Genomic DNA, 23,320 nt, shown 5'->3' on the forward strand with positions numbered 1-23,320 from the left:
CGGAGAAGCTTTGCCCAAAACCGCCACCAGAGCCGGCTCCGCAACCGATCGCAAAATGGTGCGAGAATCGCCAGGCTCCGGGCAGAAAAGCACGCTCTTGGGGGGGGGGGGGGGCACCGCTCCGTCGAGTCCCGCAAAATCAGCGCAAGACACGCTGCAAAGGCCCACCGCCAAACGCCGTTTCCCGCATCGGGAACAGCGTTTTACCACCTCCGCTGCCATCGCCCGACCCCGAACCCAGCAGGACTTACCCCGGATCGGGAAAGCGCAGGCACTGACAGCTGAACCGAAGAAAAAAAAACTCTCCGACTCCACTTGAGGCAGGCTCAGACAAGCAGGCAACAGCAAACAGAACTCAGACAGCAGTAACACAAACCTGCTCTCAGCAAAAACACACTTCCCTGTGCTTCTCTGCTTCTCTTTTAAACAAAATCTATGGTTCTCTCTTTTTTTTTTTTTTAAGTGAGGAGGCAGAAACAAACAGGGAAGGAAGGAACAGCAAAAACCTGTTCAGAGGGAATTTGAGGTGCAGCAGAGACCCAGCAACTGCGTATGCTGCCAAAGGGGATACCACCAGTCCGCCACCCCTGGCTCAAACTGGCCACCGGCCCAGGAACACCCTCAGAGGCCTTGGGCCCAGGAGCTGGAGAAAAAGCCGCCCACCACCTGCTGAGATAGAGACATACTAACTGAGGAAGGAGCTGGCCGGTCTGACATCATTGCCTTTAGTTTGTTTATCTCTATCTCCACCTGCTGGTAGGCGGACTTAACCCACTTGTTCCTGGATTCATTTGCTGCAAGTGACAAGGAAACTTTAATTTTAGTCAGTCATAACAGCAAACAGGCTTTGTGAAGTAATCATAGAACGTACATACATGTGTCACTTTTTTCTTCTGAGATGGCAACCCTAGTGTGAACAGTTGGTTGTAGAGGAGCAGGGTGAGAGAATGGTGCAACAGTAGGTATGGCAAGGGACTTGAGACAGGGCATGGGTGTGGGACACGGGAGGGGGCATAGATCAGGGCAGGTGTCGGGTTTTTCTCTGTCAAAAAGTTGGAAACCCCACCCACTGTTAAGTCCCCAGTGGGAACTGAACAGAAGCAGGAGAAATGCAAAGCAGCAGCACTTGAGGCCACAGCCCCCACACATACACACTTTTACTACCTAGTACAGAATGAAAAATTTAAACCACATGGTTCAAATTTTGCTCCAAAGAGGCAGAGGAGCAGGATGGCATGATGGGCTGTAGGTGGGTAGGTGAAAGGGAAAGCAGTTGCCTCCTACCTGCTCTTTCCCTGCTACTGTGTTAAATAACTTGCTGTGCATCATCTTGAGCACATTATCAATGTGCAAATTTATAAATGTGGATAAATGAATAAAAATTTCAGTTGTTCCAAGTCTGGCTTCTAGATTTTTGGCCTAGCTCATAGATCCTAGGAAACCATGAGTGTGTTTGGAATTCTCATGCTCTGATCCAAGATGTGTGCCCAATGCTAAGGAGTCTGCAATGTGTACAACCCAAAAGGGATCATGGTCACGGCCATGGGAGAGGCATGGGTGGGTCAGGGGCATTCCTACAATTTGCATGCAGTGTTATAGAATACCGGGGATGTGCACCCAAATTAGGCACCACAAATTACACCTGGTTTCAGCAGGAATGGCACCTAAATCTGGGTGCCAAAATCAGCACTCAATGCTGTTCTATCATGGGCACTCATCTATGAATGTCCATTATAAATTAGCATTGAGAGCTGATTTTTTTAGTACCATTCATAGAATTTCCCCCATTATACCTGTGTTGAAACAGTTACATTGGCTCCTGGTGGAATTTCAAGTACAGTACAAAATTTTATCTTTGATGCATCAGGTATTGTACTCAGTGAAACCGCGGTATTTTACACAGACATTGGTGGTATATCGACCTGGAAACCAGCTACAGTCAAAACAACAATGCAGTTCGTGAATAATGGGGGGGGGGGGGGAGGGGATGGGGTTTGATATACCACCTTTATGTGGATACAATCAAAGAGGTTTACATATTATGTACAAGTGACTTATTTTTTTGTACCTGGAGCAACAGAGGGTTAAGTGACTTGCCCAGAGTCACAAGAAGCTGCAGTGAGAATTGACCCTGGTTCTCAGGCCACTCTGCACTACTCATTAGGCTATTCCTCCACCTGATGGGGTAGCAGCAACATGATATGCTGAGACTCGTGCTGCAACCTTTTCAGTGGTGGGTCCACTTTCATGGAATGTATTGCCAGGGATGTTAAGATTGTGTCACAGTACTGTGCGGTTGAAAAAGTTTTTTAAATCATAATTTTTGTATGAGCACTTTTTTATAATTTGGATCCTTTCTTTTTGGCAAGTGTTGTGCAATTTTTTTTTTTGGGGGGGGGGGTTGTGTATGGTACAGAAGACATGAAATGGTATTTATATAATTTATTTTAGTATGTATGTATTTTGTAATCTGCCTAGGCCCTAGGTTATAGGCGGACTACAAGTTTTTAAAATAAATAAAACAAGATGTTGTAACCAGGTACCTCTCTTGTGCAGCCAAGGATAGAACAATCTCCTCCAGCCACAGGCTCCCGGCACAATGAAGAAATAGATGTCCACCAGTAACTTCAATCTTAAGAACTTTTATTCCATGCAGGTTTCTAGTACACAAGTCCAATAGCAGCATAGCACATACCAGGATTCAATACAGGCTTACAGGCTTCAGTCTGGGCTCTTTATCCAGTGCACAATAAACAGTAATTCAATGCCCAAGACAAACAGTTCAGTCACCAAGCAGCAGTTTCTACCTTCTATCCTCTTTACCTTCAGGAGAGTTCAATATTTTAGGGACTCCTTCTACCCAAGGGTTTTCCCCTGCATCAGCTTCACAGGGAATTCAATACTTTTGGGACTTCCTCTCACCCAAGGAATCTCAGCCTGCTTCAGTACTTTAGGGACTTCCTCTCACCCAAGGAATCTCAGCCTGCTTCAGTACTTTAGGGACTTCCTCTCACCCAAGGAATCTCAGCCTGCTTCAGTACTTTAGGGACCTCCCTGCCCAAGGGTTTTCAGCCTGCAAATACTTCTCTCCTCTCTCCTGAACTGAACTCCACTGCTGGGACTCCTTCCCACCTGCCTAATCAATCCCTGGCTCCAGCTACCACCACCAATCATTCTCCTTCCATTAGCTTCCTCACACCCAATCCAGCTGAGTTAAGCATTAGACTAATGAGACCAATGATGAGCTCCTGCACACAGGGTTTCCTAACTCTCTTTCCACCTAGTGGCAGCCACTCTACACAACTTGCCAGCCTACACCCATGTCTTCCCTGATTGCAGCTAGGAGTCCAGTCCGGGTTCTTCATCTCCCCCTCTGGCTCCTTGCCTACAATGCCTTCTGGGACTTGTATTTCAGACTGAAACTGCCTTAACCCAACTATCCTGGAGGTGGCTTTATCACAATGTGTAACTTCGGAAATCTGTCACCATAAGAGAGAGACTCATTTATTTATTTATTTCCTTTTTTTGGGGGGGGGGGGGGGGCGGACTTCAAATTCTTCCAAGCAACATTTTAATTTTCCCTTGCTGATAAGAGGAAAGGGTGGCTAAGGGAAGGGTGGAGCAGTGGTTCGAGACAATGTACTTGTTGGGAGATTGTATAGCTAGTTCTAGTAGTAGTTCATGGTACAACCATGTGCCAGATATTGTTAAATGTTGGAGTCAGAATTCTAAAAAAAATTATTGTGGGGCGGGGAAGAGGGGAGGTCACTTTTTAAAACTAGTTTTCAGCTTTTCCTGTAGCTGATGATGGTGATACAGTAATAGTAATACTTAGTTTTTATATACCATCAAATACCAATAGCTCTAGGTGGTTTCCAGTATAAAATATCAACAATACTCAGAAAACATACAATTGATCTTTGACAATCAATAAGATTTGGACCTATCCAATATAAGATTTTAAAAGAGTGGCAAAGAATATTAACTCAATACATGCAGAAACAGGCAACTAGTGTAGAAGGTTATTATGTTGAGCCTACACACAGACCTCGCTGCAACTGTCAGTGTTCCCTTCCATATTTGCTAATTGATGAAATGTGGTTCCAGCATGGCTAATGGCATACTGAAGTCTTGGTTTAACACTGGTGGAGAGGAAGACAGTACCTAGATTCAATAAAGCACGGGACAAGAACATAGGCTCTTTCAAAGGGTGAGGAAGGGTGAGGAACAGTGAGTAGTTTGTACAAATGAACAGACTAAATAGGCCATATGGTCTATCTGCCATAATTTTTCATGTTTCTATGTTGCTATTATAAACAGCATGAGGTGAGGATCAACAGGAACAGGGCCAATAGTTAATCAGTCATCAACCTTCCACTTTCAATGGAACAAATTTCCATGGAATATCCTTGGTGGGAGACAGAGAAAACATTTTTCTAAGTTTTCAAACTTAGAAGATTTTTCCAAAGTGGTCTTTCCAAAGTACTGTAGGGATTTCTAAAATCTAAAAGCATTTTTGGAGTCCTCCGACCTATACCATAATCACTGAGCACGGTTCCTAAGTTGTACTTTTACCAAAACACTTACCTAGCTAGAATCCATGGTGGCAAACAGTGGTCTAATTACTGAATGCCATGAAATTTTGATAGTGTTTAGGAGAGTGTTACCACCATCCTCTGCTATTTATTATGATCCACCAAGACTCTGTTACGATAGGCAAGGGTATAAATGTAGTAGTAACTGCAGAAAGAACTGGGACTGCTTCTGGGTACCTGTTAAGGCACAAAGGTGCCTGAATTACCTTTATAAATTATTAGTGCCTTTTTTTGTTTCTTGACATAGGCAACCTTTATAAAAAAATGACTCCCCTCACTCCATATGCATATTTTAAAGGAAAATTAGTCAGGTAGCTTTCCCTTTAAAAATAAGTCATCAAATACACATGCACAAATGCGTGCGTGCATTCGTTCACACACTACTGTTATTCATTTGATGCCATCTCAGAATTTACCTGGCTAGATTCTTGAGGGAAAACACTACACACACCTCAGAGTGGGTAAACATGCCCACCTATTTTTCACGATCAACATTTGCTTATTTCTATTCCACCTTATCATTTGCTGAATCCCAGGCAAATTGTTTTTAATAGACCAATGGGAATAGAGGCCGTCCTGAGGATGGAGATGGGATAGGAAAAGGAAAAAACTACCTGTTGCAAGGTCCACAGATGTTTTTACCCTTGTCTACCTGTGGCAGCTAAATTTTCAGAGACACCGTATCTGAACACATTCCCTTTAATAAAAAACTACACACAGACCTTAACCACAGTAAGGCTCATAAAAATTGCTCCCCTAACGCACACCTTCTTGGTAAAATAAAAAATTTTAAGATAAAAAAAAAAGTCTTTAAAAACAGAATTTTATTTTAGAATGATATATGTCACTTTAAAAGGCTCCATACAAAATTGGCGTATATTATGTAAAGGATAAGACTAACAAAGGCATTTTAAAAAGTTTGCAGAGCCTTATACCTGCAGGAGTGCAGGTGTATTTGCTAGCACGTTCGGCGGAAAGCAGTCAGTTTACATATACACAGTGAAAAAATGAACAGCATGGATTTGTCTTCTACATTCATTCATTTATTTAATGCCTTCTATTCTGCCGGGGCAGATTACAAAACAACATACACAATAAAATCCAAACGATAAATATACACTCAAAAGCAGAACAAAAATCACTCAAAGCACACACAAATATCAACTCCATGCAGGTCTTCAAAATTTTGCAAAATTGCGCCCTGCTGCTACACAAATCTCAAATAGCCTAGCAAATTGTTCCAAATTTGTGGGCCTGCAATCAAAAAGGTAGTCTTCCGGGTACCAGCATATCTTATGGTATGCAACTTAACATCTGCTAATAATTTCAAAATTTTCAGACCACAAAGATCTTGACGGCTGATACATCTGAATCACATGTTTAAAATACCAAGTAATACAATCCGAGTACAATACTTGATGGATCAAACGTGCCACCTTGTACTGCACTAGAGTGAACCAGCAACCAATGAAGTGAGCGAAGGATCAAGCCTCAAGCCAAGATGTAACTACTAACAACTGAGCAGAAGCATTCTGTATTATCTGCAATGCATGCATATTAGATTTAGGCAAACCCAGATACCGCGCATTGCAGAAATCAATACGGGAAATCACCAAACGCTGTACCACTGACTGAAAATCACATTTTAATAACATCGGATTCAACCTAACCAGTAAATGAAGCTGGATAAACACAGTTCTAATCACATGCAGTACTTGATCCTGCATAGACAGTAGTAAAAGATCTAAAATCATGCCCAATACATGCATTCTATCCTTCACTGGCAACTCAATCTCAACTAACCTCACTGACCGGCAATGGAGCAGATTCTCATCCTTCCCAACAAACATCAATTCAGTTTAGCTGCCCCATTTTACAAACCTACATCTAGTGCCACCAATGGTTTCATTTCAGAGATGGACATAAATTACATGGGATTAAGGAGATTGATTCTCTTAATTCCTTGGGTAAAGACCTGGCTGAAATGAGCACTTAAAAAAACCCTAAACGTGACAGTGAACAGGTATAAAACCCTATCTAAATATTTTTCTCCATACGCATGCATTCCTTTTGTAAAACAGGGATGACATATGCAGATTTTAGTCCCACCCAAGCCCCACCCAAACCACGCCCCCTTGAAATCTCTATATAGCGTGGAACACAACTAAATAGTACCCCTCTGAAATTGGTTATTACATGTGTATGCGATATACAAATGTAAATGCTGGCATTTCTACACAGAAATTATGAATAAAGCTTCAAAAATAACCCCCCTAACTAGCTGTAGCACCATCTCCTTATGGAGTTCAAGTGTTTTACTCCCAATAAACATGCATTGTATACCCCTCAGTTCTTGAAACTGCTGAGTTAGATCGATAAATAAAATAGTTTAGGTAACCACAAAACAGACAGTTATGACATTCTGGATGTGCATTAATCAGGAATACAATATAATTGTTGGGTTTTATTTCAGGTAAATGTTAAAGGTAACAAACAGATTCCATGTTAAAATGTGTCAGAAAGTGATGGCCGTTAACTCTACTGAATATCACAACCTCTCCTACTATAATGGTAAAGGTATTCAAAGGGTAAAATTTTCAGTTCATTTGGGTGGGAGGGGGGGTCCCTAGATCTTTGAATGTTTTTTATCAGTATGCTCCACACATTATTTATTTGTTGCATTTGTATCGTGGGATATAATGTGGCTTACATTATGCCGTGATGGCAATCGCCATTTCTGGATAAGGAATTACAAGTGGTATTGCATTAGGTGTATAAATGGTACATTAAATTACAAAGTGGTGTTGCATAAAGTACCTGAATTACAAAGTGAATTTTAAAATTAATTAGATAATCAACTATATAATGGTCATATTCGAAACGAGAAATAACGTGGTAGTGCATAATACATTATTTTCATTAGGAGCAGCGAAGGTTATCAGTCTAGTATAAAGAGTTCAGTTGTGTCTAGTACATTTAAAGTCTGGTTATCTAGTTATTTAGGTTGGATTTTCATGGTATGCCTTCTTGAACAGGTTGGTTTTCAGTAGTTTCCGGAAGATTGTTAGGTCGTGATTTGTTTTTATGGCCTTTGGTAGTGCATTCCATAGTTGCGCGCTAGTGTAGGAGAAGCTGGAAGCATATTTGTATTTATATTTAAGTCCTTTGCAACTTTACATTTTAAAAGTTAGAACTCATTAATTGTAAGTTAACTTGCACTTATTTAATTTAGCACACACTATTGTTTAGCGAAAATTAACCAACCAAATGCAAATGCCTAACATAGTAGGAAATCTCTCAGGCTGAGTTTCAAAATGAAAGCCTGAGAAAATAAAGCGTCAACTCTTCCAACAAGAACAAAAAGCCACAGGAAGCGTACTTTTCATAAAGCTATTTTCCTGGGCAAATAAGGCTGTCTGAAAATTGCCCACACTTTCCCCAGGGTCAAAGTACATACAGGCATCACCAACACACACACTTCTACCAGCGGGAGAATGGCGGCGGGGGTTGGTTGAGGAGGTAAGAATGCACACAGTTCTGCATTTTCAAAAGCTATACAGATCATAAACCCCTGGAAAAAAGACAGGAGAAAATCTCTGCAGGTCCTTTTCCCTGAGCTACTTTTCAAGGCAAAATTTGTCCCTTTGAAAATATACCCACAGACTTTGCCCTGCCCCTTGCGTTTTCAAAATTGTCTTTTGAATGCTACAGTAATTGTGACTGCTACATAAGATTTGACCTGGTTAGCGCCGATTTTTCTAATAAGCAGAATGATGTTATGGCAACCACATAGTTCTATTCTGCAATCCACAAAATGGCCTCATGTGGTCCCCAAAAGTTCTGATATTCCACAGTACCCCCCCCCCCCCCCCCCCCCACACACACACTTTGGTAGCTTCTTGTATTGTTCCAGATGGTATTACAGCCGGCCAAGAATCCAGTTTCCTCCAGCACCAACACCGGAAGTCTTCTCTGGTAAGTATAAAAGAGGAAATAATCCTTCCTGGAAAGGGCCCTGTCACGGTTTTCTCTTATAATGCCTTCAGGTATGCAATTTAACTAATTCCATCCTGGACTATTATATTAATAATTACAGCAGCAAACAGAGGGTCAAAAAAGCTTAAGGAAAAGCGTTCCTGCGGGTTCTAGCAGGTTTGCATCTGAATTCCTTTCTGCCAAATAAAAGTTAAATATGCCTAGGATATGTTGCAAGGATTTAGCTCAAGCGTTTTTAGTAATAAGTTCAAGACAAGGTACTTCCAGGTACAGGAGGTACTAAACAGTGCAGCATGAGATTTTAAACTTTAAGACAGTACATAATTATCTGTGTTGCTCCAGTCTACATGCTCAACACTGTACAGCATAAAACAAGAGTATGTTCTTCATATCATTAACTGCCCATCACAATATTAACATTTAAACACTTCAAACTTAGCAATACTATTCTGAGTTCAGTTAAATGCCAAAATGTTTTTATAAGCTGAATTTACTAGGATATACACTTCTCTCTCCCCAAATACTAACACCGATTATGATTTTTCATAGGGACCTCTAGTTTGCAAAACTTAGAGGTGTGCCAAAAATCAAAGCTGACCCTAATAACTTTTCTTGGACACCAGCAAGAAATGCCACAGGCCACAGGCATTTCCACAGCTCAGGAACTTTGCAAAATTCAGTTAACTGTGCCCACTACCATACACGTACTGGTTGTACCTTTTAGGTATTTCTCTCAGCACATTACTAAAAGCACAGCAAAGTGCAACAGCTTCTCCAACTGCAGATCATACAAAATGAGCCAAGACCTTCAAATAATATGGAAAAAGTGATATCTTAGGACGTCCCAAGGGTTACTCTCTTGACATGCAGTTTGGAACATTTATACCAAGTACAGTGGTGCAGAAAGTGTGGGGCCTCAATTGGCCAATTGTTCAGTTTTTCATGCATGTGTCATTCTACCATTATGATTAAAAATCAAAGTTCTTAATTATATATAAATATACTATATATATTGTTTTTAACTACCATAACATAGCATCTGAAAGTCTCAAAATTGAAGATCCCAAACAGGAAAAAAACAAAACAAAATTATGTTGCACTGTATCTTAAAGAACAAAAGCAGTTTCCAATATTTTTGTGCTCATGATTTATCACTTTGAAACTAAAGGGGTCTTTTACTAAGGTGCGCTAGCCTTTAGTTCGTGCTAAAAATCTGCTGGCGCTAAACACCGAGATGTTAATGGGCATCTCTTTAGCGCCAGCTGATTTTTAGCACGTGCTAAGAACACTAGCATACCTTAGTAAAAGACCCCCTAAATGTGAAATGGCAGGAACTGCAAGGTAAAATTATTGTAATATGTATTTACTAAGGCATGCTAATGATTAGCGTGCGCTAAATGATAAGGCGCCCATAGGAATATCACCGGCACCTTATCATTTAGCGCATGCTAATCATTAGCGCGTGCTAAATCTGCTAGTGTGCTTTAGTATAAGGACTCCTAAATTTTTGGTTCAAAGTGAATTTTTATTTCCTTCAACGAAAACAGACATTTTTTTATGTAACACTATTTGGGAACTCTGACAAGCACTAATAATTTATTAACTTCAGTCAGAACTTCTAAAGACATATTTCTCAACTTGGTGTCATATTAGGTGTTGAATGTAGTAGTCTTGCTGCTAAAAGAACATCATTTTTTCTCCCATCCAAACAAAGCAGAATTTTAAAAATTCTTTTTTTTTTTAATAAAAATTGTTTACAATTCAAAGTCCACTTAATACTTTTGTTTAACCCAACAGCTCTATATAAAAGTTTCTCCACAGCCTGAAAAAAAAAATCACATCTCTTTAATCGTGCTTTTTTATTATTATTATTCTGAAACCAAACGTCTTTCACATTCACAATCACGTTACAAAATACGTATTAGTAAAGCCGGTATTAAGCTTGGCGGGGGACGCAAAGTTAAGTGTTTTTTTTACTATAACACATACATAAAAATTGCTGACCTCTCAGAAATTCGTGGAGACGCCAAACTGTTCCAACAACTTAAGACATTCTTGCCAAGAAAAAAACGTAAAGCTTTGACCTCCTGCACCAGCTAGATGGAAGTAAAACGCTCTCTCCTCTCTTTTAGGATTAAAAAAACGCTAAAAGCAGATCTGGGAAGTCTCAGGACCCCGCCAAACCCTGCTACTCTGCCAGCAATCCGGACACCCAGCACCTTTCGCAGCAGCTACGGCATATAATAATTCCAAAAAATAAGATGACCAAAAAGGTTGTGCTACAAAAGCAGCGAAGTCGAAACATAACGAGGTCTCCCTGTTCCATTACGGAGTTCTGTGCACCACATCTCAATCCATTTCCAGCTATAGGAATACCATAACCGTCCCCGTTTCATTTTTTTTTCAAGCCAATAGGTCCTGAAGTATATAGCACAATGGCCAAACAGATTTGAAATCGTCCTTCAAACACATACTTTCCCTTTATTTGTATACCGTCTTTTTTTTATGCTTATGTTTTGGCTTACAATCCGACTACACTTTAAATAATCTTAGTGGAAGCCTGCACTCACCGTAGGAAAGAGCTGCGTGGAGTTAGAGTGTGTGACTTTCTGCCCTGCTCCAGTTCAGGTTTTACCTAGAGTTGGAAGATGAAGGGGGGAGGGGGAGCTCAGACTTGGCCCACAGAGGCCCCCTTCTTCCTTCCCCCCTGATCTGTCACTCTGTGCAGCGGGCGGTCATACACTGCTTCTGCTGAAGTTGTTGTAAGACCAGAACAGTTGGCCAGGACAGGAGGAAACGTCAGTCCTTACTGCTCAGCTAAGTGAAATGAAAATAAGAACGGTCGGCCCCCTTTTCTGGTGATCAGGGTTGCTAGTCTTCCACTGTAAAGAGGAGGAGGAGGTAGGCAGAACTAAGAAAAGTCAGGGCGAGGAGACTGCGCATAATGCGGGCTCCTGGAAACTTCCTCCCTCTTTTTTTCCCCTCCTGCTAGGGCTCAGCTCTGTGCTCAGGAATGCGGAGGGAGGGCTGCAAAGAGGCCCACCGACCCGGTCTCCCTCACTCAATTACCTTGCGGCCCTTTTCTGGTGACCTAAGGTTACACAGCAGAAATGTGCAGGGTGCTCCTCCGGGAGCAGCACACTGGCTTATGAAAATGTGGCACAGAAAAGTGTTTTAAACATTTAGGCACCCCCCTCCCCGCAGACTCTCAAGCCTGGAAATAACTTTTAAATAATTACTGTTAAAACCCACAGTGTGGTGTGAATTCAGGCAGGGAAGGTTACTGAGCTTGCAAATATACCTGTATCACTATCAAATTTCCTTTGCACAAAGCTATTACTGTATATCTGCCGCCAGAGACAAGTAACAGAAATTCAAGAATACATATTATAGACGCATTATTATATAGTTGAAACATTCATACGTAGTTAAATGTACAAATTGATAAGTAATGCAGAAGATATACGTTTAATTTTCCCTTTAAAATTTAGTCTTTGATTATGTTTGACAACAGCAATGTTTCAAACTCATGAAATTCGTTAGTGATACGCAGGGCCAACATAACCATTGGACCAGATGAGGCTCTGGCCCAGGGCGATAGCAATTAAGGGTACCAAAATACCCAGCCTCTGACCTCACCTGGTCTACAGGTTAAGCCTTTTCTTTCCCCCTCCTGGTCCAGTCTCTTTCTCCCTCCTCTGTCCCTCTTGCTGTGGGTGTAGCACTGTACCCTTACCTTTCTCATTCCCCTGTTGTCCTGTAAACTTCTGGGTCTTCCCTCTGCCATATCCCGCCCACAGGAAATTGCATCAGAGGAGGCAGGATGCGACAGACCCAGGGGCTGGCCGAAGGCAGCCTGTCATACTTTTCCTGCTGCCGCCAGTGACCGACATAAAATGTACAGGACCGTGGGGTAGTGAGATTAGTGACAGAGCAGTGGCGGACCCACAGGGAGGGGAGCAGGGAGAGATGCTGAACCCACGAGGGGGGAGGGGGTGCTGGAACTGATATGATGGAGGGGGGCGGCCACTGCCAAACAAGTTGGCTCAGGGTGCCACTGTCCCTTGAGCCAACCCTGGTGATACAGTTTTTTGGTGTCAGACAAAACAGAGTTTAATTTCGTTGTAATCCTTAGAAAGCAGAGTTTACTTATGATCTCCCTAATCAACACCGCAAAGCCTCCCAAGAAGGTTAAACAAAGAAAAATATACATTAAAAAGCACTCATGGGGGCCCTTTTATTAAAGCTTAGCATGCAGTAATGAATATTAGCATGCACTAAGTGCCACATGTCCGTTAGCATGTTCTACACATTAGTAATAGGGCCCCTTAGCCTGTTGGTCATTGCTAGAACTTTACTTTCTCGTAAACCTATGCTCTAAGCCCAAAGAAAGTCAGATGTGATAAACCTTTGCACAGTGGCAGTATCGTAGCCAATGAGGTTTGACTCTCTTTACTTTAATAAACTTTTCTATATTATACATCTTCTCAGTCTTTGACATCCTTGGTCGTCCTCCCACTTTTATTTTATAAACCTCAAATACCTTAAACTTGGAAGTACGTGGGGAAGCCTGACACTCCAAAAATTAATTCAAAGATATTTTAATCTTAAAGATGGTTCTAGTGGAGATTGTGGGTGAGCTACCTTTGACAAACTGTCATAGCATATCTTTTGTTCTTCCGCCACCTAGTCATAAAACACTGCACACTGCAGCTGTGGTGTAAGCCCAAGATGGTGGTCAAGTCATCTGCAATTCACCTCTAGTTAATGGATCATACCACAGCTTTCAGAGTAGTAGGGGCTACACATGACAGGAGAGGATAGGTAAAGGGCTGATCCAAAGTACAGCTCTTACAGTAATATCTACTGACTGGACAAAGAAACAACGTTCAAAGTACCTCAAGTGAAGGAGTAGCCTAGTGGTTAGAGCACCAGTCCTGACATCTAGAGATGGCCAGTTGAAATCCCATTGCTGCTCCTTGTGATCTTGGGCAAGTCACTTAACGCTCCATTGCTTCAGGTACAAAATTACATTGGGAGCCCTCAAGGAACACAGAAATGCCCAGTGTACCTGAATGTAACAAACCTTGAGCTACTACTGAAAAAGGTGTGAGCAAAATCCAAATAAACAAATAAAACATTTTTCAGATAAATCTGTACTCCAACAATTAAAACCACATCATGTTTGAGGCTTTACTAGGGTTTGCTTTTAAAGAAAATACCACCCCCCACCCCACAAACACACACACTTCATGAAACATAGAAGGTGGACATTAAGATTTTCCCTAAATAGCACATATAGCAACAAGTTGACGACAGGGGCTAGATAACACCAGCTAGAAACAGAAATGTCTTGGAAGAAATATGAAAAAAAACAATAAGCATCCAAAAATCAGAGAGAAATTAATTAGTTTTGCGTTATAGTGAGGATTCAACATATTTTGTCCTATTGCCACTAAGGAAAAACCTGTCATGTGGTTTCATAATAATTTTTATTTTTTGCAACTAATTACAACTCTGCACCAACCCACCCTGATATAGCTGAATACCAATGCCATCCCTGGATTTTATATAAACAAACCTAAAAGCAAAATGTGCCATACTGAATGATGTGACAGTTACAGCAGCACAATGTCAACCTCGCATACTATGCATGGCTCTGAACGCATCACATCACCCTTTCCTCACTTCTCCACCAAAGAAATCTTTAAAACTGCAGATTGTAACACCCAAATTACTACTTCTTCCACATTCATCTAATAATGCGAGTCTTCATACTTGGTAGGGTATGAACAGCGGCACTTTGTAAAAGGTCTGTTACATGCCATAATGCCAAACGCAGCAAGCTATGCATACCCAACATTTTTTCATGCCAGAACAAAATTAAAATAAACAAGAGAAGAAAGCATTGATTCTTAGCATTTTTGTGCTCTGGAAAAGTTGACCTCGCTGACACAACTCGGGCACAAGTGAAGTCTTGGTAAAAATATTCACACAGCTTGGAGGAAAGGAGAAAGGGTGCAGCTCCTTTTCTGCACTGCTTCAGAAGCATAGGCCTTGAGACAGAAAAACACTATTCAAGTGGAAGAAATTGTTTAATGGTACACACCAGCCAGGGCCAGCTCAAGGAATAGTGGCACCCTGAGCCAACTTGCTTTGGCAGTGCCCCTCCCCCACCACCAAATTGCTTCCAGAACTCCCTCCCATTCTCCCACCCCCATGGGCTCAGCATCTATTGTGTCCCCCCCCCCACCCCTCAATTCCCAGTTCCCTCCTCTGTCCCTCTCCCTGTGTGTCTGGCACTGTTCCTTCACCTCTCTTGATCCCCCATGGTCCTATAAAGTTTATGTCATTCGCCACTGCCACAAACAGCAGCATGACAGGCTGCCTTCAGCCAGTCCATGAATTTTCTCTCTCCTGCATGCCATCCACAGGAAATTGCATCAAAGGAGGCAGGGCACAGCAAAGGGAAGACCCAGGAGCTGGCTGAAGGCAGTCTGTCATGCTGCTGCCACTGACGACCAATGTAAACTTTACAGGATTGCGGTGGAATGAGAGAGGAGAGGGAGCAGTGCTGTATCCACAGTTGGCGGGGGAGGGGGGAAGAAAAGGCTTAACCTGTACACCAGGTGAGGTCAGAGGCTGGGTATTTTGGCTCCCTTAAATCGCTGGATCATGGTCCAGAGCCTCATCTGGTGCAATGGTTACACTGGCCCTGATACCAGCTGTCCTGAGCTCAGGCATGCATTTGGCTATGACAAGCAGTTTATATAGTAACTAGTAAAAAAGGCCCGTTTCTGACACAAATTAAACGGGCGCTAGCAAGGTTTTCCTCGGAGTGTGTATGTTTGAGAGAGTGTATGTGAGAGTGACTGTGTGTGAGAGAGTGAGTCTGGGTGCGAGTGTGTCTGTGAGAGAGAGAGTGTGTGTGTGTGAGAATGAGAGTGTGTGCAAGTGTGTATGTGAGACAAAGTGTGAGAGAGAGTGTTTCACACAGATACAGTGTGTGCGAGACACAGACTCTGTGAGACTGAATGTATGAGATCAAGAGAGTGTGTGAGTGACTGTGTGACACATAGAGAGTGAATGTGATACAGTGTGAGACATAGAGTGTGTGAGAGACTGTGTGAGAGTGAGAGAGAAAGACATTGACTGTGAGAGAGAGAGAGTGCGTGTGTGTGACAGAGATACCTCCCCCCCCCCCCCCCCGTCTCTGGTGTCAGGCCCCCCCTCCCTCCCTCTCTCTGGTGTCAGCCCCCCCCCCCCTCTCTCTGGTGTTTGAGCATTAGTTACTGTGCAGGACGCTGAGTTATGGCTGTGCTTCAAGGAACTGACCAATCCTATTTAATACTACTACTACTACTACTATTTAACATTTCTAGAGCGCTACAAATAGAATGCAACTCCAACATTCTAAAGCCGAGAAACCTCGTATGGTTGGTCACTTCTGCTTGTGACGAACCCGGAAGTACGTGATGTCAATTCAGGAGATGGATACAGAGAGCAGGAATGCCTCAGCCAAGCAGTCAGCTTCAGAATGTTGGAGGTACGTTTTATTATATAGGATATAGCAAGGAAGGGCAAATAAAAACCCAAATTGCTTATTCAGCCTGCTGTTCAGCAATTTGCCTATTTTGGGTAAATACCCATACAGGTTCCCATATGGAACCTATCCCCCAATCCTTCTTCCCCTATGTTCAACCAGCCTTTCAAAGTACCACCACTGACTTTTATGGTTCATTGTGTTAAGGTTTTATTTCCATCCTCTTGGAGGCAATGTCTCCAAATGGGTTCCATTCTCTTGCCATTAGGGATCTTCTGTGTTTATCCCATTTATTTTTTAAATTCCTTCTTCAATCCAGCCTCCACATTTCCTCTGAGATGGCCATCCTTTCTCGAAGAACGTTTTGTGTCTCTGTTCCCAAGACTAATGCTCAGAGCTTCATATTGTGAACTCTGGTTCCAAAACATCCTTTCCATTGAGAAAGGTTTGATTCTGGTGCATTAAGACCTTTCAGACATGTAAATATTTCTGTTACTAGCCCTTTCTCTCCTCTCCTCTAGGAAATAGCATAAATTCTGCCCTTGCAGCCCCCACAGTGCAGGGGGCCCAGCAATCTCACTATGCGGCGGTAGAGACAGAGCTCATCAAACATAAAACTTACTTTTCAAAAAGTTGCTGCATCCCCTTCCTAAAGGACAGCACTCCCTGCCTTGCCTCCGACAGCCAAAGAAGTGCTTTAGTCCCTCATCTACTACTGCTGGGCTGAAGGCTCACAATATTTCTTTTGCGTCAAAATGAAAGACACTCAATATAATCCAAACAGAAAAAGAACATGTGTGGTCTTCAATATCTTTTTTGGTTGCTCAAATAAAAGGTTATTACTAACTAAACAAATTCCAGTCCAATCAGAACAAATATACATTTTGAAAGTGTTTGGTGTTGTCATCCACCAATGGACTCAAATCTAAGTGGTTGTCAGTCACTTGGGAGCCCAGTGAATTCATCAGGAAGTGCAAAAATAGCCTTACTTTTAATTTGAATCCACTCTTTTGCTAATGTAGGCGTATTGTACACCCACCTTGAACAAGTTAGCAACTGAATTTAAATTAAATTGAATTAACATAGACCTTCCAAATGGATGATAGCTCGAAACAGATTGAATTTGCTGTGTAAAGTTTTAAAGATGTGATTTTAAGAGCTGAAAGAAAACTGGGACATGCCTCATGTGGCAAATACTAAAGATTCCCATGGTAGAAAGCAAGAAGAACCATCATTTCTGTTAAAGTATTTCAGGCCCTATTTACTAAAGTGCAGTATAATTTTGCAGCTATCATACATTAATTGCAAAAATTCTGCTTTAACAGTTAGGGGTATTCCCAGCAGCTAGACAGTAGAAATAAAAGACAGCAGATAAACACCAGTACAGTCCATCCAGTCTTCACAGAAAGGTGGAAAAGGTTGTACCTGCCACTGCGTGCAAGTAACCCCCACCTCCTTGTCCATCCATGTTACCTTCCTCTATGGCTTTAAGTGTGAAAATTATTTCTCTTTTGCTTTCAGTGGAATTATTCTATACTTTTATTCCATACTATTATATTGAGATCCTCTTTGTTTATCCCATGTTTTTTTTTTTAATTCTGACACTGATTTGTTCCCACCACCCCTTGCAGAAGAGTAGTCCAAGCACCCACCACCCTTTCTGTGAAAAAGTATTTATTGTTCATTGTTTTATCTAGGTATATTCCACCTTTAAACCAAGGCAGATTACAATACAACATTTATAATAATGAAAGCTCAAATAACAAGACAACATAACAGAATAAAATCATACAGTAAAAACAAAATAAAATAAATACTAACAACATAATCCCTCTGATCTAATTATAAACAATATCCCAGCATCTGTCATGCAGAAATACAAAGTCCATTGCCAGATGTCATCTGTTTTACTGTTCTGGGATCTTTAAGGTACTTGTGACCTGGATTGGCCACTGTTGGAGACTGGATGCTGGGCTTGATGGACCTTCGGTCTGTCCCAGTATGACAACGCTTATGTTCTTATCATCCCTTTTCCCAATATAACATATGGGTCCTTTTATTAAGCTGCTTAAAAATACTACACACCTCCTCTTCATTAAAAAAAAATACAATATTTTTTTAGCATTTGGTTTGCGTGCGCAGATCCAAACTTACTGCAGGATGCTGTCAGGCATCCTGCAGAAAGTTTGGATCTGCGCACGCAAACCAAATGCTAAAAAAATATTGTATTTTTTTTTAATGAAGAGGAGGTGTGTAGTATTTTTAAATGGCCGTGCGCTAGTAGCAAAATTAGCATGTGGCCATTAATCCAAAAAAATAGAAAATCAGCCATTTTCCAGCTGCAGTAAAAATGGCCATAGTGTGGGAAAGACTCACCTAAGGGCATGCTAAGGCCACTTTTTACTGCAACTTGGTAAAGGGACCCCTTAGGCAGCATCTCCAATAGCGCCTAAAAATAAAAGAGCCTTTAACTGTTTTCTAAAACTAGTTGTATCTGTTAACCTGAACTGAACTGGGAGACGATTCAATTCTCCTGGACTAGCAATAGAAAAATTACACTGTCTGGCCTCTTTTAAAATGGGTTTTTCTAATACCTGGAATCATTAGCTACACTATCTTAAGGGTCTGGCTGGTTTATAAACTTTCAAAGCAGCAGACAAGTAATGCGGAGTATTTTGCTTCAATGCCTTATGAATCAAAAATAAAATCTTAAAATTTTAATCTTCGGGGGGTGTTGATGAAGACGGCTGCTTGAACGGGATGCTTCTGCTGGTTGAGACAGACTCCATTACCCTCAGTATTCAGCCTTACCATTCTTTGGTTTTGTAACCCTGTCTGATGTTGTTGGGATGTCTAAATGTCATAAGCAAGATCCAAATAATGGTATTCAATTACCTGCTACTAAGTGGTCCAAGTTTGACTGTGCTTCCTCATCACAAGAAAGTCAAGAGGTGACGCTGCAACATATTATGGAGAAACTCCTTAGTATGAAGGATATTCTGTCGGATAACTCTGCTGCCCTGGAAGACTTTAGAGTAGAAGTAAACAGAGCAGAGCTAGGGAGGAGGTGGCGATTCTAACACAGCAATGCACTGTAATACTGATAATTTGGCCCAAGCTCAGTGGAAGCTGAAGGTGATTGAGTTGTTGCAGAGGGAGGTGGAGGGACCTACAAATCAGACACAGAGGACAAATTTGTGCATAAGTGGAAGGAGCGGAGTGGCAGCAGCCAGTAAAGAAGAAGTTGATGCCTCGATGCTGGTTTTAAGCCTGATAGACCCTTTGAGATTGAGAGTGCACCAGTCACCATCTATACGACCGGCTGCTTCACGCTACCCTTGGCCTATTGTGGTGCAGGTGTTAAGATATTCACAAGTGGCTGAGATTTTCCAAAGGGCAAAGCTGAAGGCACCATTGCAGTATGAGGGACAGAGAAGGTCATGATTTTCTCAGACCTTAGCAAAGCAATGGGTACAGAGAAGGAAGAAGTTCTTGGCACTGCATGAGTGCATGAGGAATCTGGGGGCACAGTTTAGACTGCTACACCGAGGATTACATTGTTCAACTCTACAAGAACATTTGAGGATCTTGAAGAGCTGAAGAAGTTGAATTTGATGGTCAACTCTTGTGGCTAGAGGAGGAATTGGGGCATTTGTACTTGGACTTGTGTGGGTGTGACATAATGGGTTGGAAGCTGTGTGACTGATATGCTTGTTTTGTGGGCAGTTTAGAATATTGAGATTGAATATACTATGAGGTGCATTTTTGATAAGAAATCTAATTTTGGACGTCTTCTACAAAACGTCGAAAAATCTGAATAAGAAAGGTCATTTTCAAAAAGAAAAAAGTCTTTGTTTTCGAAAATGATGTTTCAAACAAGGTTTGCTGGGAGATTTCAATCTGCCAGATGTACAGTGGTGGAAATAAGTATTTGATCCCTTGCTGATTTTGTAAGTTTGCCCACTGACAAAGACATGAGCAGCCCATAATTGAAGGGTAGGTTATTGGTAACAGTGAGAGATAGCACATCACAAATTAAATCCGGAAAATCACATTGTGGAAAGTATATGAATTTATTTGCATTCTGCAGAGGGAAATAAGTATTTAATCCCTCTGGCAAACAAGACCTAATACTTGGTGGCAAAACCCTTGTTGGCAAGCACAGCGGTCAGACGTCTTCTGTAGTTGATGATGAGGTTTGCACACATGTCAGGAGGAATTTTGGTCCACTCCTCTTTGCAGATCATCTCTAAATCATTAAGAGTTCTGGGCTGTCGCTTGGCAACTCGCAGCTTCAGCTCCCTCCATAAGTTTTCAATGGGATTAAGGTCTGGTGACTGGCTAGGCCACTCCATGACCCTAATGTGCTTCTTCCTGAGCCACTCCTTTGTTGCCTTGGCTGTATGTTTTGGGTCATTGTCGTGCTGGAAGACCCAGCCACGACCCATTTGTAAGGCCCTGGCGGAGGGAAGGAGGTTGTCACTCAGAATTGTACGGTACATGGCCCCATCCATTCTCCCATTGATGCAGTGAAGTAGTCCTGTGCCCTTAGCAGAGAAACACCCCCAAAACATAACATTTCCACCTCCATGCTTGACAGTGGGGACGGTGTTCTTTGGGTCATAGGCAGTATTTCTCTTCCTCCAAACACGGCGAGTTGAGTTCATGCCAAAGAGCTCAATTTTTGTCTCATCTGACCACAGCACCTTCTCCCAATCACTCTCGGCATCATCCAGGTGTTCACTGGCAAACTTCAGACGGGCCGTCACATGTGCCTTCCGGAGCAGGGGGACCTTGCGGGCACTGCAGGATTGCAATCCGTTATGTCGTAATGTGTTACCAATGGTTTTCGTGGTGACAGTGGTCCCAGCTGCCTTGAGATCATTGACAAGTTCCCCCCTTGTAGTTGTAGGCTGATTTCTAACCTTCCTCATGATCAAGGATACCCCACGAGGTGAGATTTGCGTGGAACCCCAGATCTTTGTCGATTGACAGTCATTTTGTACTTCTTCCATTTTCTTACTATGGCACCAACAGTTGTCTCCTTCTCGCCCAGCGTCTTACTGATGGTTTTGTAGCCCATTCCAGCCTTGTGCAGGTGTATGATCTTGTCCCTGACATCCTTAGACAGCTCCTTGCTCTTGGCCATTTTGTAGAGGTTAGAGTCTGACTGATTCACTGAGTCTGTGGACAGGTGTCTTTCATACAGGTGACCATTGCCGACAGCTGTCTGTCATGCAGGTAACGAGTTGATTTGGAGCATCTACCTGGTCTGTAGGGGCCAGATCTCTTACTGGTTGGTGGGGGATCAAATACTTATTTCCCTCTGCAGAATGCAAATAAATTCATATACTTTCCACAATGTAATTTTCCGGATTTAATTTGTGATGTGCTATCTCTCACTGTTACCAATAACCTACCCTTCAATTATGGGCTGCTCATGTCTTTGTCAGTGGGCAAACTTACAAAATCAGCAAGGGATCAAATACTTATTTCCACCACTGTAGATTGGAAGGTTCCATCTGCGGAATCAGAAATAAGTAGAGAGATCGTGGATGCTTTTCAAAGTGCTCTGCTCAGACAAATGATGACAGAACCCACGAGGGAGGGAGCGACGCTGGATCTAGTGCTCACAAATGGGGATAGTGTGTTAAGTGTCCGAGTGGGTGCCCACCTGGGCAGCAGTGTCCATCAAACAGTTTGGTTTGATATGACAGCTGAAGTGGAGGGCGGCCACTCAAAACTCAAAGTCCTGGATTTCAAGCATGTTGACTTTAGTAAAATGGGGGAATACCTGAGGAAGGAACTGATGGGCTGGGAGGACGTACGAGAAGTGGAAGGACAGTGGTCCAGGCTGAAAGAAGCTATAATTATGGCCACAAATCTTTATGTAAGGAGAGTAAATAAAAGCAAGAGAAAAAGGAAACCGATATGGTCCTCCAAGCAAGTGGCTGAGAAAATAAAGGTTAAAGAGTTGGCGTTCCTGAAATACAGAAAAACTCAAGAAGAGGAACACGGAGAGGAATACTGAATGAAACTGAAAGAAGCCAAGAGAGATACGTCTGGCGCAAGCGGAAGAACAAATGGCTAGAAATGTAAGGAAGGGTGACAAAAATTTCTTCAAGTATATTAGTGAAAGGAGGAAGACTAAAAAGGGAATTGTGAGACTGAAAGATGCTGCAAACCGCTATGTAGATAATGATGAAGAAAAAGCAAATTTGCTAAATAGATACTTTTGTTCTGTTTTCACGGAAGAAAATCCTGGAGAAGGACCACGATTGACTGGCAAAAGTACATATGAGAATGGAGTGGATATAGCACCGTTCACGGAAGAGAATGTGTATGAACAACCTGAAAATCTAAAAGTGGACAAAGTCATGGGACCGGACGGAATCCACCCCAGGATATTGAGGGAGCTCAGAGAGGTTCTGGCGGGTCCTCTTAAAGATTTGTTTAATAAATCCTTGGAGACGGGAGAGGTTCCATGGGATTGGAGAACAGCGGATGTGGTCCCTCTTCACAAAAGTGGTGATAGGGAAGAAGCTGGAAACTACAGGCCGGTAAGCATCACTTCGGTTATTGGAAAAGTAATGGAAGCGATGCTGAAGGAAAGGATAGTGAATTTCCTGGAAGCCAATAAGTTGCAAGATCTGAGACAACATGGTTTTACCAAAGGTAAATCGTGCCAAACGAATCTCATTGAAGTTTTGACTGGGTGACCGGAGAATTGAATCATGGATGTGCTATAAACGTAATCTACTTAGATTTCAGCAAAGCTTTTGACACGGTTCCCCACAGAAGGCTCTCGAATAAACTTGGCAGGCTGAAGATAGGACCCAACGTGGTGAACTGGATTAGGAACTGTTTGACTCATACATCTTCTGGTGAAAACCCCATGCCATTTTAGTCATGTTTATCTGAACAGCTTTGAGTCTTTTCATGTCCTTGGATAGAGCCTTCAAAACTGAACACAGTACTCTAATTATGGTCTCACCAACAAGTTATATAGATGCATTATCACCTCCTTTTTTCTGATGGTTATGCCCCTCTCTATGCAGCCAAGCATCCTTCTGGCCTTGGCCATCACCTTGGCGCATTGTTTCATCACGTTAAGATCCTCAGACACTATCACCTTGAGGTGAGATCTCTATCAGGCTTATTTTCGAAAGAGAAGGGCACCCATCTT

At 42.2% G+C, this 23,320-nt stretch overlaps 1 long non-coding RNA gene across 2 annotated transcripts in view; it reads right to left on the reverse strand.

Moving 5' to 3' along the window:
* Positions 1 to 23,320, reverse strand: part of LOC115470730 — a 561,138-nt gene that overhangs the window by 471,527 nt on the left and 66,291 nt on the right. The window contains exon 1 of one of the 2 annotated variants that reach the window (XR_003942230.1): positions 11,162 to 11,437. The exons of the other annotated variant lie outside the window; for it this stretch is intronic. This is a non-coding gene — a long non-coding RNA (uncharacterized LOC115470730). Of the gene's footprint in view, positions 1 to 11,161; positions 11,438 to 23,320 lie in introns of those variants that run through there. 2 annotated transcript variants of the gene reach the window in all.

Source organism: Microcaecilia unicolor, chromosome 5, assembly GCF_901765095.1.
Source record: "Microcaecilia unicolor chromosome 5, aMicUni1.1, whole genome shotgun sequence".
NCBI classification, from domain to species: domain Eukaryota; kingdom Metazoa; phylum Chordata; class Amphibia; order Gymnophiona; family Siphonopidae; genus Microcaecilia; species Microcaecilia unicolor.